Source organism: Amphiprion ocellaris, chromosome 15 (genome assembly GCF_022539595.1).
Source record: "Amphiprion ocellaris isolate individual 3 ecotype Okinawa chromosome 15, ASM2253959v1, whole genome shotgun sequence".
NCBI lineage: Eukaryota > Metazoa > Chordata > Actinopteri > Pomacentridae > Amphiprion > Amphiprion ocellaris.
Genome location: NC_072780.1, coordinates 21,115,630 through 21,127,635, shown reverse-complemented (window position 1 = coordinate 21,127,635; position 12,006 = coordinate 21,115,630). Strand labels below are relative to the sequence as shown.

Below are 12,006 nucleotides of genomic sequence, written 5' to 3'. Positions count from 1 at the left end.
GGTAGCTTTGAATAGTTTTTTTTCCTCAATAAATCATAATTTAAAAAAATGCATTTTGTGTTTACTTTGATTATCTTTGTCTAGCATTTACATTTGTTTGATGATCTTAAACATTAAAATGAGTAAAAATAAGAATTTGAGAAGGGGGCAAATACTTTTTCACGGCACTGTATAAAGTGACTACACAGAGGTTCAAACAACTACAAAGACACAGAAAATTATCCCAGGATAGACATTAAACAGCTATAGTGAGACATGAAAACACTACTAATGGAGGAAAAATGGTCATACAGACACACAAAAGGACCCAAAAGAGACACAAGACGGCTACTGTGAAAAAAACAAACAAAAGAGATATGACCACAAACCCAACTACAATAAGATACAAAATGAACAGATACAAAATGTACAAAAAATAATACATTATGGCATGAATAGCTCATAGTTAAAAGAGATGCAAAACAATCAAAAAGAGATTAGATAGACACAAAACAGCTACAGAGAGACATAAAATGACTAGAGAGAGACAAAACAGCCATACAGACAATGACAAAAAGATGCAAAATGACTACTGAGAGCCACCATATAACCACAAAGAGACACAAAGCAACTGCAAAGAGGCACAAAACAAACCGACTATGAAACAACGTTCTGTGTCTCTTTCATTCTTGGCGTCCGTTTCCACATTGGCGGGAAGTAGGCCTTTCACATGTCTGTTCTTGGGACACGTTGTTTCATAATCCCTCCACAACTGGATTCAACTTTGTTTCTGTGTTTCTATAGAAAAGCTCAGTTAAATAATGTATAAATGTCCTACTTTTCTCTATATGACTGACACTAACCTCACAATGTCCTCCGCAATCTGGAACCAGCCTCATGAATTGCTCATTTTTTGTTGTTGTATTTGCTCATTAAAGAGATTATTTGCATTTAAATTTTGAGACGCATGGAGCTGGCAGCAGTTTGACCTGCTGGAAACATCTGAGGATGGAAATCATCTGTCCTAGTGCAATTCTAGACAGCAGCTCAAAAGGCAGCAGATTGCAAGATGAATCATGAAATTCAAGTCATCGTATGATTAATATACAAACACAAGCATGAACAAAAGTGAGCGGTTCATAGGACTGGATCTCCTTTTTCACCTCTAACCTTGTAGCATCTTTAGCTTGTTAGTGCTTAGTTGTGCGGCCACAGTGTTTGTTATTTTCAGAAACATGTTTCTTTGCAAAAAATAGATGTTCCCTTCCCATTAATCAGTAGTATTTCTGTTTCTGCTGTTTCTCAGGTTTTTTATTATTGCTGTAGGACCTTTATATGTACACTTCATCAACATCACATTGTTCTTACACTTCCATATATCACACAGCTGCTGCATTCTTTTCATGACCTTCACCACAGAGGGTGTGTTCTGCAGTTTGTGGACATGCTAAATGAACACAGAAGAGTTACACGTTCATAAAAGCATTGAAATTACATCTAATTAAATGCCACAGATTAAACAGCTGACTCAAGGAGAGGACGTAGATTCAGAATAAACAGATATTTTGTAAGGATTTGCAGGAAAATGACATTGAGTTTGAAAATGGTAGAAGAAGACCTTTTGCTTTCATGTGTGGTGACCATGAAATGGTCCATTTAACTTTTGACGTCGCACAGCTGATGTTGTGTGCATCTCTGGGAAATAAGGTTGAAAATAAGGATTGATGATTACTGGCCTGGCCAAATATCACATCTAATATTCAGTGTTTTATCCAATATCTTTATCTTTTTTTTTCAACTGATTTCTGGTCAAAGTAATTAATTTAAAAATGCTTTGGCTCTGATGCAGTCACCTCTCTCTGTCTGTCGCCATCTCTGTGTTTTCTTGGTCAATGTCCCAGCCACAGCAGTGTCTGATTGGTTACAGATCATCAGTAGGAGCCAATCAGTGCTGATGGATAAATGTGTGGAAGTTCTTTTTTATATAAACATGCAAAACATAATTAACAATAAAAAACCACACATACCTGCAATTACAGATTATTGTCACATATGCTAACAAAGGTATAAAAATATAATACTTGTAACTTTATTTACATAGCACCCTTAAAAACAGCGTTCACAAGGTGCTTTGACAGTCAAAACATGCAAACACAATCAAGCAAGCAAGACATAAGGAGACAAAGCACAATAGTTAATTAAAATAAATAGTAAATGAGTAATTAGCTAGTTTAGCATGCATATCAAACAAAGGAACTAGGAAGTGTTTGAAGATTGAAGGTTAAAAGTTAGAAATTAAAACCAAAAAATTAGAGACTTAAAAAAAACATTATTTTAACAGTAAAGAATGTAAAATTGTGAGACGCTGTACTTCACTTGATTTGTAAGTATCTATCACTTTCCATAAAAAAGGGAGCAAATTCCACATTAGGAGGCCGAATGGGTAGAGGAGACATAAACTACAGCAACAATCAAGAACAGTCTGAGTAAATCTAACAATATGAGTGAAAACTCGTTTTAGTCACAGTTTGAAGGATTAAGAATGAGAACTGAAAAAAGCATGTACATTTTTGAGTCAGGGTACAGAAATGGAGAAAATATATGACTTAAATGTTACTCATGGAAGAACTTATGATTTACCAAAATCAGTTCATTCTGTGATTAGATAGATAGATAGATAGATAGATAGATAGATAGATAGATAGATAGATAGATAGATAGATAGATAGATAGACAGACAGACAGACAGATAGATAGATAGATAGATAGATAGATAGATAGATAGATAGATAGATAGATAGACAGACAGATAGATAGATAGATAGATAGATAGATAGATAGATAGATACCTAATTAATCCCGAGCGAAATTCCAGATGCACTCTTTAAAAACCTTACACATATTTCAACTCCACAGAATATCATATCAAAAATATGATGTAGTATATCAAAAAATAAAATAAAATCTGATGTTGAACTTCTACTACATTCATAGTGACTGTTGTTATGACTGAGGACAGTAAGAAAAGGATTTCAAATAAGTACCACCGCCATGCTAAACAGCTTCACCCTGTCCTGGTATCACAGTTTGAGTATGTATGGAGCAGTTTGGGGGAAATAGCTGTCCATAACAGATCAACTGAGAGCATTAAGTCTGTTTTATTATTACTGAAATGTATTATTGTCTCTGAGTCTGTTGCTGAGAGAGAAGGAAGGCGACGCAGACGGCCCCCCTCAGGGTCACGGGGTCACTGTGACTGGGTGAATTGCAGGACTGGAACCAGCTTCCTATGTTGTTATCAGACGGTGACTAAACCAAACACAGACGCACAATAAGTGGAAAGTGTTGGCGGTGAAGTCTCCCTGAAGTGAGCCCAAATCTAGAACCCATGCTACATCATGTAAACACAAACCATGTCTAGTGAAGAGTTTTTAGCTACTTTATTTCGCTGGATTGCTGAATGAACCTGAGCTTCACATACAAAATATCACTAAAAGAGACACACTCTGAGAAGGAGAGTCATAAATAAAGTACAAAAAGACCTAAACAACTACAAAGAGATGCTCAGTGTATACAATGAGATATTAAAAACCCTACAACTAGAAGGGCAGTCAAACAGCGCTGACCTTGCTCAAGGCAAAAGACCCACTGTTCTATTAATCTACATCGAAAATCCTGATAGACACCAAGATTCAGATTCAAGATTCAGTTCTTCTTTTGCCAACAGTCCATCTCTCCTCCAACTCTCGTAACTATCAGACTGGTAGTTTTTGAATCATCCTGCTGACAGACAGACAGACAAACAGATTAACAAACCAGCCAAAGCTAATGAAGGCTATTGTTGTAGGGGAAAAGACAGAATCAACCATAAAGTGAAGCACAGCAACCACAAAAACGAAAATGACTACACTGAGAAGTAAACCAACCACAAAAAATGGCAAAACAAGAGGCACACAACAGCAGAGATACAATGTTACCACAAAGACACACAATACAAAATTACTGCAAAGCAATGCAAAGTAACTGCAAAGAAACAAAAAATGACAAAAAAAGGTAAAACAAGTGTGTACAGACAAGTGAGGGAGTACAAAGAGACGAAACAACAGCAAAGACATAGAAAACAACAAGAAAAGCACTCAGAGAGCGCAGCACTCTGCCAAGGTTTCTCATTCCCAATACGTCCACAGCGGTCGATTTGTAGTTGGATTGCAATCATGTGATCGTCAGCAGGCAGCTGATGTACTGTCCACTTGTAGTCATAATTACAGAGTTGCCATGCCACTATCTCGCAATGATACAGAAATCTTTACCAAATCCATGGATCCAGATTGTAAACCGCATCACTGCCAAAATCTAATCAATTGGTCCTTGTGTCATTTCTGAGCTTACCTGAAAATTTCATCCAAGTCCGTTTTTGAGTAATGTTGCGAATAGACACACAAACAGACGAACAAACGAATGCCGATCATCACATAACTCCATCGCGTTCCTTGGTGGAGTAATAAGAAGACACAAAATAACCACAAAGGTCTTGTTCAGGCTGCAGGGAGATCAGATTTGTTACTCCAACAAGATCTTGCACTGTCATTTGCAAGTGATCTGATCGGTCCAGATATCTACATCAGTTGATGCGATAGTGACTAATGAATCAGTAACAATATATCCATTCTGGTCTCGCAGCTTTCCAACACAAATGCAGGAGAAATAGAGGTCCATCAGTACTGCTTAGCACCTTTGTATTCTGAATTTGTCATCACCACTGTTAATTACAGTGCCAGTAATAAAAACAGACACTTTGAAATCAGATCTGAGATGTCAAACTGTCTGACATGTACTTCCAAATACATTTCTACGAAGGGGTCTCAATTCAAACCACCTCTAAATGCAATGGGGATTTCTTTTTCCATCCAAGTAATCAGTGGAATCATTGATAATTGATCATTCATTTCTGGTTCATTTCAACCAGGCATGCTCCCTATTAATGTGATTTTTGGTGCGCTGTATGTCCTGCTCACTTTGCACTCCCTGCCTCCATTTCAGAGATTTGGGGAAACAAGGAATTTACATGAAAAACTGTGCATGTGCAGAAGCTCAAGCTCCATGCAGCTTTCCAAAAACAGATTTTTACACAAATCATTTTTCAAATTTGTTTTCTGTCTGACTGAAAGCAAAAACGACCTGGAAAAGAATGGTCAGTTTAACGTCTATGGTTTTTTCCATCATGAATGATTGGAAATTCACGAGTGACTGAAAAAGTCATCAACTGATGCTTCTATTTGTTGCCTGAGGCCTTGGGTTACAGGTTTGAAGAAATCTCACGCTCTAGTTTTGAGTAAGTGAAAACAAGCAATCCATTCATTCTGGAAGATATTTTTTATTGTTTTTGTCTGTGTTTTTAAAACATGCTACAAAGGGCCAGATTTAACTATTGGGACAATAGGAATCTTGAAAACAACCAGAAAGGAAGAATAATGCAAAAAAAAAAAAAACAATCAACAGATAAAGCAGTCTTTTTAACAAAAAGCAAACAAAAATTGCACCTAGTTTTAAAAATTGAATGATCAAAGAACTGGTTAAAATAATAGACATCCTCGTTTGAGCACTTGGAGAGGTTTGATGGGATAATCCAAAACAGCTATGAGTCTCCATGGAGCCCTCAGCATAGATGGATTTGTAACAAACCCTCTTTAAGTAAAATGAATTAGGAAAATATTTGTAATAAAATGCTATTACTCTGCCAAGAATGTGGCAGAGTTACGTGATGACCGGCGTCTGTCTGTCTGTCTGTCTGTCCATCTCTCTGTCTGTCCGTCTGTCAGCAACATTACTCAAAAACAGACTAATGGATTTAGATGAAATTTTCAGGGAAGGTCAGAAATGACACAAGGACCAATTGATTAGATTTTGGCAGTGATGCAGCTTATTGTCTGGATCCACAGATTTGTTAAAGATTTCTGTATCATTGCGAGATAGCGACACAGCGTAACTGTAACTATGACAACAAGTGAACACTACGTCAGCTGCCTGCTGATGATCACATGATTGCGTTCCTACCACAAATTCACAACTGCGGACTTATCAGGACTTATCCATTGGAAATGATACAAGGAACAATTGAATAAATTGTGGGGGTGTTTCTGAGTCCCATCAATTCCTGTCGCCCGCTACATATTTAGGTCACGTGATTCAGTGTATCAGTACATAACGTACACATGCATAACACACACCTGTGCTTAGCGCAACATCATTTTGTTTGTGGGTACATCTATATTAAATGGCCACATTCTGTAGTGCCGTGGTTTCTGGCACAAATTTTTTCAAGATTTCAGCCATTGGAAATGATACAATGACTGAGCAGCCTTGGTGGAGTACTGTGCTCTCTGAGTGCTTTTCTTGTTTAATATGACCATAGTGATGCTGATACAACCGGCCTGCAGAAGACATTTAGGCATGATGATCACTCTGTAGTTTGATTGGCATGTTTAATTATGTTGAGTTCTTGACCTTTGAAGGAATACTTTGAGTATTCTTACCTCGAGGTTTACTTACAAGCTTTTTGCGCATTTTCAGCATTTTTGCCTCTTTATCTCCAGATGGGAGCTGCGTTTCAAAGCTCATTAATTTTGCTATAGTTTTTTCATTTTAATTAGAGAACTGACTCTTCAGACTCTTTGATGCATCAGACATCTTTGGTTTGGAAAATGAACCCAGTTAGTCAGAGTTAAAGGTAAATATTTCCACACTGAAACTCTGCTTAACCTCCACATTCTCGCTTTCCTCAGTATCTGCGCGTCAACATGCTTCCTGCTTTTCGTATCCTGTGCTTTATCTTTTCCTGATGGGAAAAATCTACTTTTTCTCACTCACTTTTTTCTTCAAAGAGAAATTTCAAAGAAAGAAACATTGCATGTGCTCACTTTCCAAACTTTTAAGTCTGATGTTTGTTGAAGTCAGGATATATAGTCAAACTGCAAAAGATAGTAGAAAAACAAAATGTAGTGAAGGGATGATAAATACATTTTCAACCCTTTGGCTTTGCTTGGTTTGTGAATCTCAGAATAAAGTGCTTCTGTGCTTTCTGCGCTTCCAAAGAGTTAGAGCGTCATTTTGACTCACAACTTTGCTCACTACTGCAGAAGAGGAAATGCCACACCAGAATAATTTATAAGATTGGTGCTTATATTTTATAAGAATAGACTTTTGATATATTAAGGGTTAATATAATGCATGAAATCCACTCATTCAACTCAGGCGCTCCATTTATTTACTTATTTTTTGACTAGTTTATTGTAAATACACCCTGAAAGCCTAAGCTTTTGATCCTCAGCATGCTCACACCTTTGCCTACGCTCCACACAGATCGAATACAAACGTTGTTAAAGCTTATATTTCTACATGTAATTAATATTTAACAAGATTTCTATTTTGAATAAAACATCTGAAATAGAAAGGTATGAGTATCCATAAATGCTCCCCCACTTTTCAGATATGAAGAATTTATGCTAATGATGTGTACCAAAATTAATCCTAATCTTCAGTTTCACTGTGTATCATATTGCAACACAAAGGCATAATTCCAGAGCATGCATGATACACAACCCGAGTGGAAAATATATTTGCTTCTGCCATGCAGCTTCAATTAAATTACCAATAGGCTAAGTGCAAGTGTAACTAAATATAGCTGTTTGAACGGGGTTTGACCCACAAGTGAATTGTGAGCACCAAATTCAGCTGTGCTCATAAATATGCTATGAAATCAGGGTTTCTTGTGGAAAAGAAATGGGAATTAAAAGTGTACGTGAAGCTGCAGATGATGTGGATAAGTTATCCACTTACTGGTTGTGTTGAGGCTCAGTACAGAGTGAAAAGCAGCCGCTGCACGTGTGTCGTCCTCGAAGCTGTCAGGCTTTACCCGGCCTTATTAAATGATCAGCTACGATGTGTATTGTCACAGCCTGGTGAGTTTTGGCAGCAGCAGCCACGAGCTGTGGAGCACTGATGCCAAAAAGCGGCTTATCTTGATGGATGGGTTCATTATCACCTTCTAATTACAGGTGGATTTTCAGGTGTATTCATTACCTGTGCTGACCGGGGTTGTGTGTATGTGTGCGTCCAGGGGTTACTGTTACACTGGCTGAACTGCAAGGGGTCAGCCGGTGTGTGTTGGGGGGGTCCAGGGGTTTCTGTTTCAGCTCTGCTGTAGGCTCTCTGCAATATTCATGAGCTCCATGGGGATCAGTGTGCTGTGCAGCGCTCCAGCCGGCTCTGCCTCTCAAACCACCTCCTTTACTCCATCATACACTATCACCAGTGGTAGTGTGCATCTGGTTTTCAGCACAATGACCACTGTGGCTGCAGTACATGTACTATATATTCTGTATATGGGGTGAATATGAAGCTCTAACATTGCCGTTTGCAGTTTTTCTACATACATGAATTTTTCAGTGGGTGTCTAGCGTGGGATTTGAAGCTGATAGTGATATTTTCGGACTGAAGCTGTGAATACTGGGAGCCCTTTAAGAATATTTAGTATCTCTAAAGTTGTATATGTTAATATATAATACATCTGTCAATTTAAAACCAATATTTTTCCACAAGTTTCCCCTTTAAGTGGAATAAAATTGATGCCAAACAAGAGAATGTATCCTTTCTACAGACATTTAGTGAACTTCTTAATGATCATTTAAAGGGATTCTTCAGCAACTCAGTATTACACTTCCACAAAGTTAGGAGATTTATTGGTCAACAAGACTGTTCAGAATTTAAGCTTTTACTACTTAATATGGGTCAGGTTCCAAAGCAGCTCGACCCCACATTTCCCATGATGCAAATTGATTGTATCTATTTATAAGACTCTCCCTGTCTGGGAAATGCCCATGATTTCAACCCTGATGACAACTCTATGACATAATTATGGAGTTATTTTCACAGATTTGCACCTACAGGACCACAGTAGGCATCACTGTATGTAACTGTTTTCACAGGCTGTGTAGGACTTCTCATGATGAACATAATGCTGGCTGAATATGACTGCCTCTTTAAATCAAAGACGTGAAAATTAACGCTGTGTCAACTTTAGTTGAAATAAAAAACACTCTTAGTTTGTTGTTCCTCCTGGTTTCTAGCCCTAATAAAGTACAGTATCAGGTAAATGTCTCTAAATTAATGCTGTTATTGTAGCTGGAAAAACCCCTTCTTAAACATAAATACAGACAGTGTAACCATCATTCCTTCTCATTACTCCTAATAACACTCAATCATCCAACTATGGATGCAGCATTCCTGTTAGACACAGTTTCACAACAGAGAGCTTCGATAACCACACAGTCAAACTGTTTTTTTAACTCCTCACTTTAGCTTTTTAAACCAGTACATACCAACCCCCCAAAGAAAACACAAGATAAATCTGAGAGCTTGGGAAAAGGGAAAAAAAACATCTATGCTGCTCAAACTTTGGTGTGTTTTTCAGAATTATGACAAGTGCTGGAGAGTTTTTGGCCATTTGGGCCTCTAGAATGGTTAAATCTTTAAAGATTATGATGTTTTGTGCTGAAATGTTTACAGCTTATGAATATACACTGATGAGGCATAACATTATAGTCACTAACAGGTGAAGTGAATAATACTTATTTTCTCTTCATCATGGCAACTGTTAGTGAGTTGGATATATTAGGCAGCAAGTTAACATTGTTTCCTCAAAGCTGATGTGTCAGAAGGAGGAAAATGGGCAAGTGCAAGGATTTGAGCGAGTTTAACAAAGATCAAATTGTGATGGCTGGACGACTGGGTCAGAGCATCTCCAAAACTGCAGCTCATGTGGGTTGTTCCCAGTCTGCAGTGGTCTGTATCTATCAAAAGTGGTTCAAGGAATGAACAGTGGTGAACCAGCGACAGGGTCTTGGGCGGCCAAGGCTCATTGATTCACATGGGGAGTGAATGCTGGCCTGTGTAGTCCGATTCAACAGACGAGCTGCTGTTGCTGAAATTGCTGAAGAAGTTAATGCCGGTTCTGACAGAAAGGTGTCAGAATATACAGAGCATCACAGTTGTTGTGTATGGGGCTGCATAGCTGCAGACTAGTCAGTGTGCCCATGCTGACCCCTGTGTACCGCTGAAAGTGCCAACAATGGGCACGTGAGCATCAGAACTGGACCATGGTCATATACACCCTTTCATGGAAATGGTATTCCCTGATGGCTGTGGCCTCTTCCAGCAGGATAATGCACCATGCTACAAATTAAGAATGGTTCAGGAAAGGTTTGAGGAGCACAACAACAAGTTTGAGGTATTGACTTGGTCCAATGCAGCATCTGAGGGATGTGCTGGAAAAACAAGTCCAATCCATGAAGGCTCCACCTCGCAACTTACAGAACTTAAAGGATCTGCTGCTAACATCTTGGTGCCAGATGCCACAGCACACCTTCAGGGCTCTAGCGGAATACATACCCATGTCCAAAAGGTGGACCAACACAATATTAGGCAGGTGGTCACAGTGTTATGCCTGATCAGTGTATATTGATAAGTCAAAGCAATAGGTAGTTTTCCATTGCAGGAACTCAGGGCAGGTGCAAGGGAGCACAAGCATTTACAGGATCGCCCCCTCATTGGTCCCTTCAGCCATTCTGTTCAGTGATGCCTCCTCCAAGTTAAACCAGTCTCCACTCAGAAGTACCTAGCCTGGGGGAGGCAGCGTTTCTCACCTACACATGAACCTGTAAGACGGTCCACGGGGCAGTTCCTGAGATCAAACACACACAAATGTTGGGGCCACCATGAACCAGCCCACAAACTTCTTGCAGTGGAAATTGCATATTATGACTACTCACAATAACATAACACAATGTTAATTAGCAGCACATGTCAAGATCTAGTATATATTAGACAGTAAGTGAACAGTTGGCTCTTGTTGGATGAGAAACGAGTGGATGTAAAGACCTGAGAAACTTTGACAAAGGTTGAATCATTAAAGGACTTGTTTGGAACATCTCTAAAGCAGAAAAGATTTTGGGGTTCCTCCAGCCAGCAGTGGCTAGTTTCTAATGACAGTCATCCAAGAAGGGAGCCATCAGAAGCCTATGACAAGATATTGAGACGTGTTCTGGAAAAAGTCTGAAGATAATGTGTGATTTGTGAATTGAACTTCCTTTTTTCTTACAAGAGGTTTAGTTTGCTGCTTCCATTATCTCTTTTATCTAGTCACTCTTTATAACCAAGCAGCAACCACTGGTAGAAGGTGGTCTATTTTACTGCTTCAGTTACAATGTCCTTGTTGGCCCATGTATTGTTGATTTGTTATTACACTGTCATGGCTTACTAGGACACTTAAATAGGCATTATTAGTTTATTACTGTTAGTAACTGCTTACAAACTTCCTACTGGGAAATAGGCAACAGTATAGAAAAAAAGATGGAGTACATACAATGAAACATTGATCATTTTCGGACAATGCAATGTTCTGCCGCTGGGCCCTGGAATTTATGTGGGTGTAACATTGACTCTAATTTCAATCCCAACCTGAGTCATGTCCTTGTATTTTAAAGTGAATCTGAATCTTTTTTCACAGGAAGATCTTCTTTCCTTCACTTGCATTTGATCAGCCCAGTGTCATTCTACCTTTGTGTGAAAATGGAGGAAGCTGATAATGTTTTTCCCTATCTGATGAAAACATGTTAACAGCATCATATAGGCTATTTAGGAACAGATACAAAGGTGGAAAGAAATTAAAGCCTTAAGGAGGGCTACAACTCCCAAATTTGTTAATGGTGTAATGGCAGTGCACTGTCTGCAACAGGTTGCTTTTCCCTCATCAGCCCTGATTTTGCCTATATTTCATTAAATTGGTGCTATTCAGAGTTGCTGAATTTGCAGCAGTTGCTGTTTGTAATGTACCCAAATACTGTATGTATAGACAACCATTGCTGGATAACTCTGAACCTAAAGAAACTTTTATATTATGAAGCATCTTTTGAAAGTTTTGATTTCTAAGCAAATTTATGGATGTTTATTCCTGCTCATTTTCTTTCTGCC

At 38.5% G+C, this 12,006-nt stretch overlaps 1 protein-coding gene across 1 annotated transcript in view; it reads left to right on the top strand.

The window, feature by feature from the left end:
* Positions 1–12,006, top strand: part of LOC111573403 (retinoic acid receptor beta) — a 234,571-nt gene that overhangs the window by 109,850 nt on the left and 112,715 nt on the right. The gene's annotated exons all lie outside the window — the stretch shown is intronic.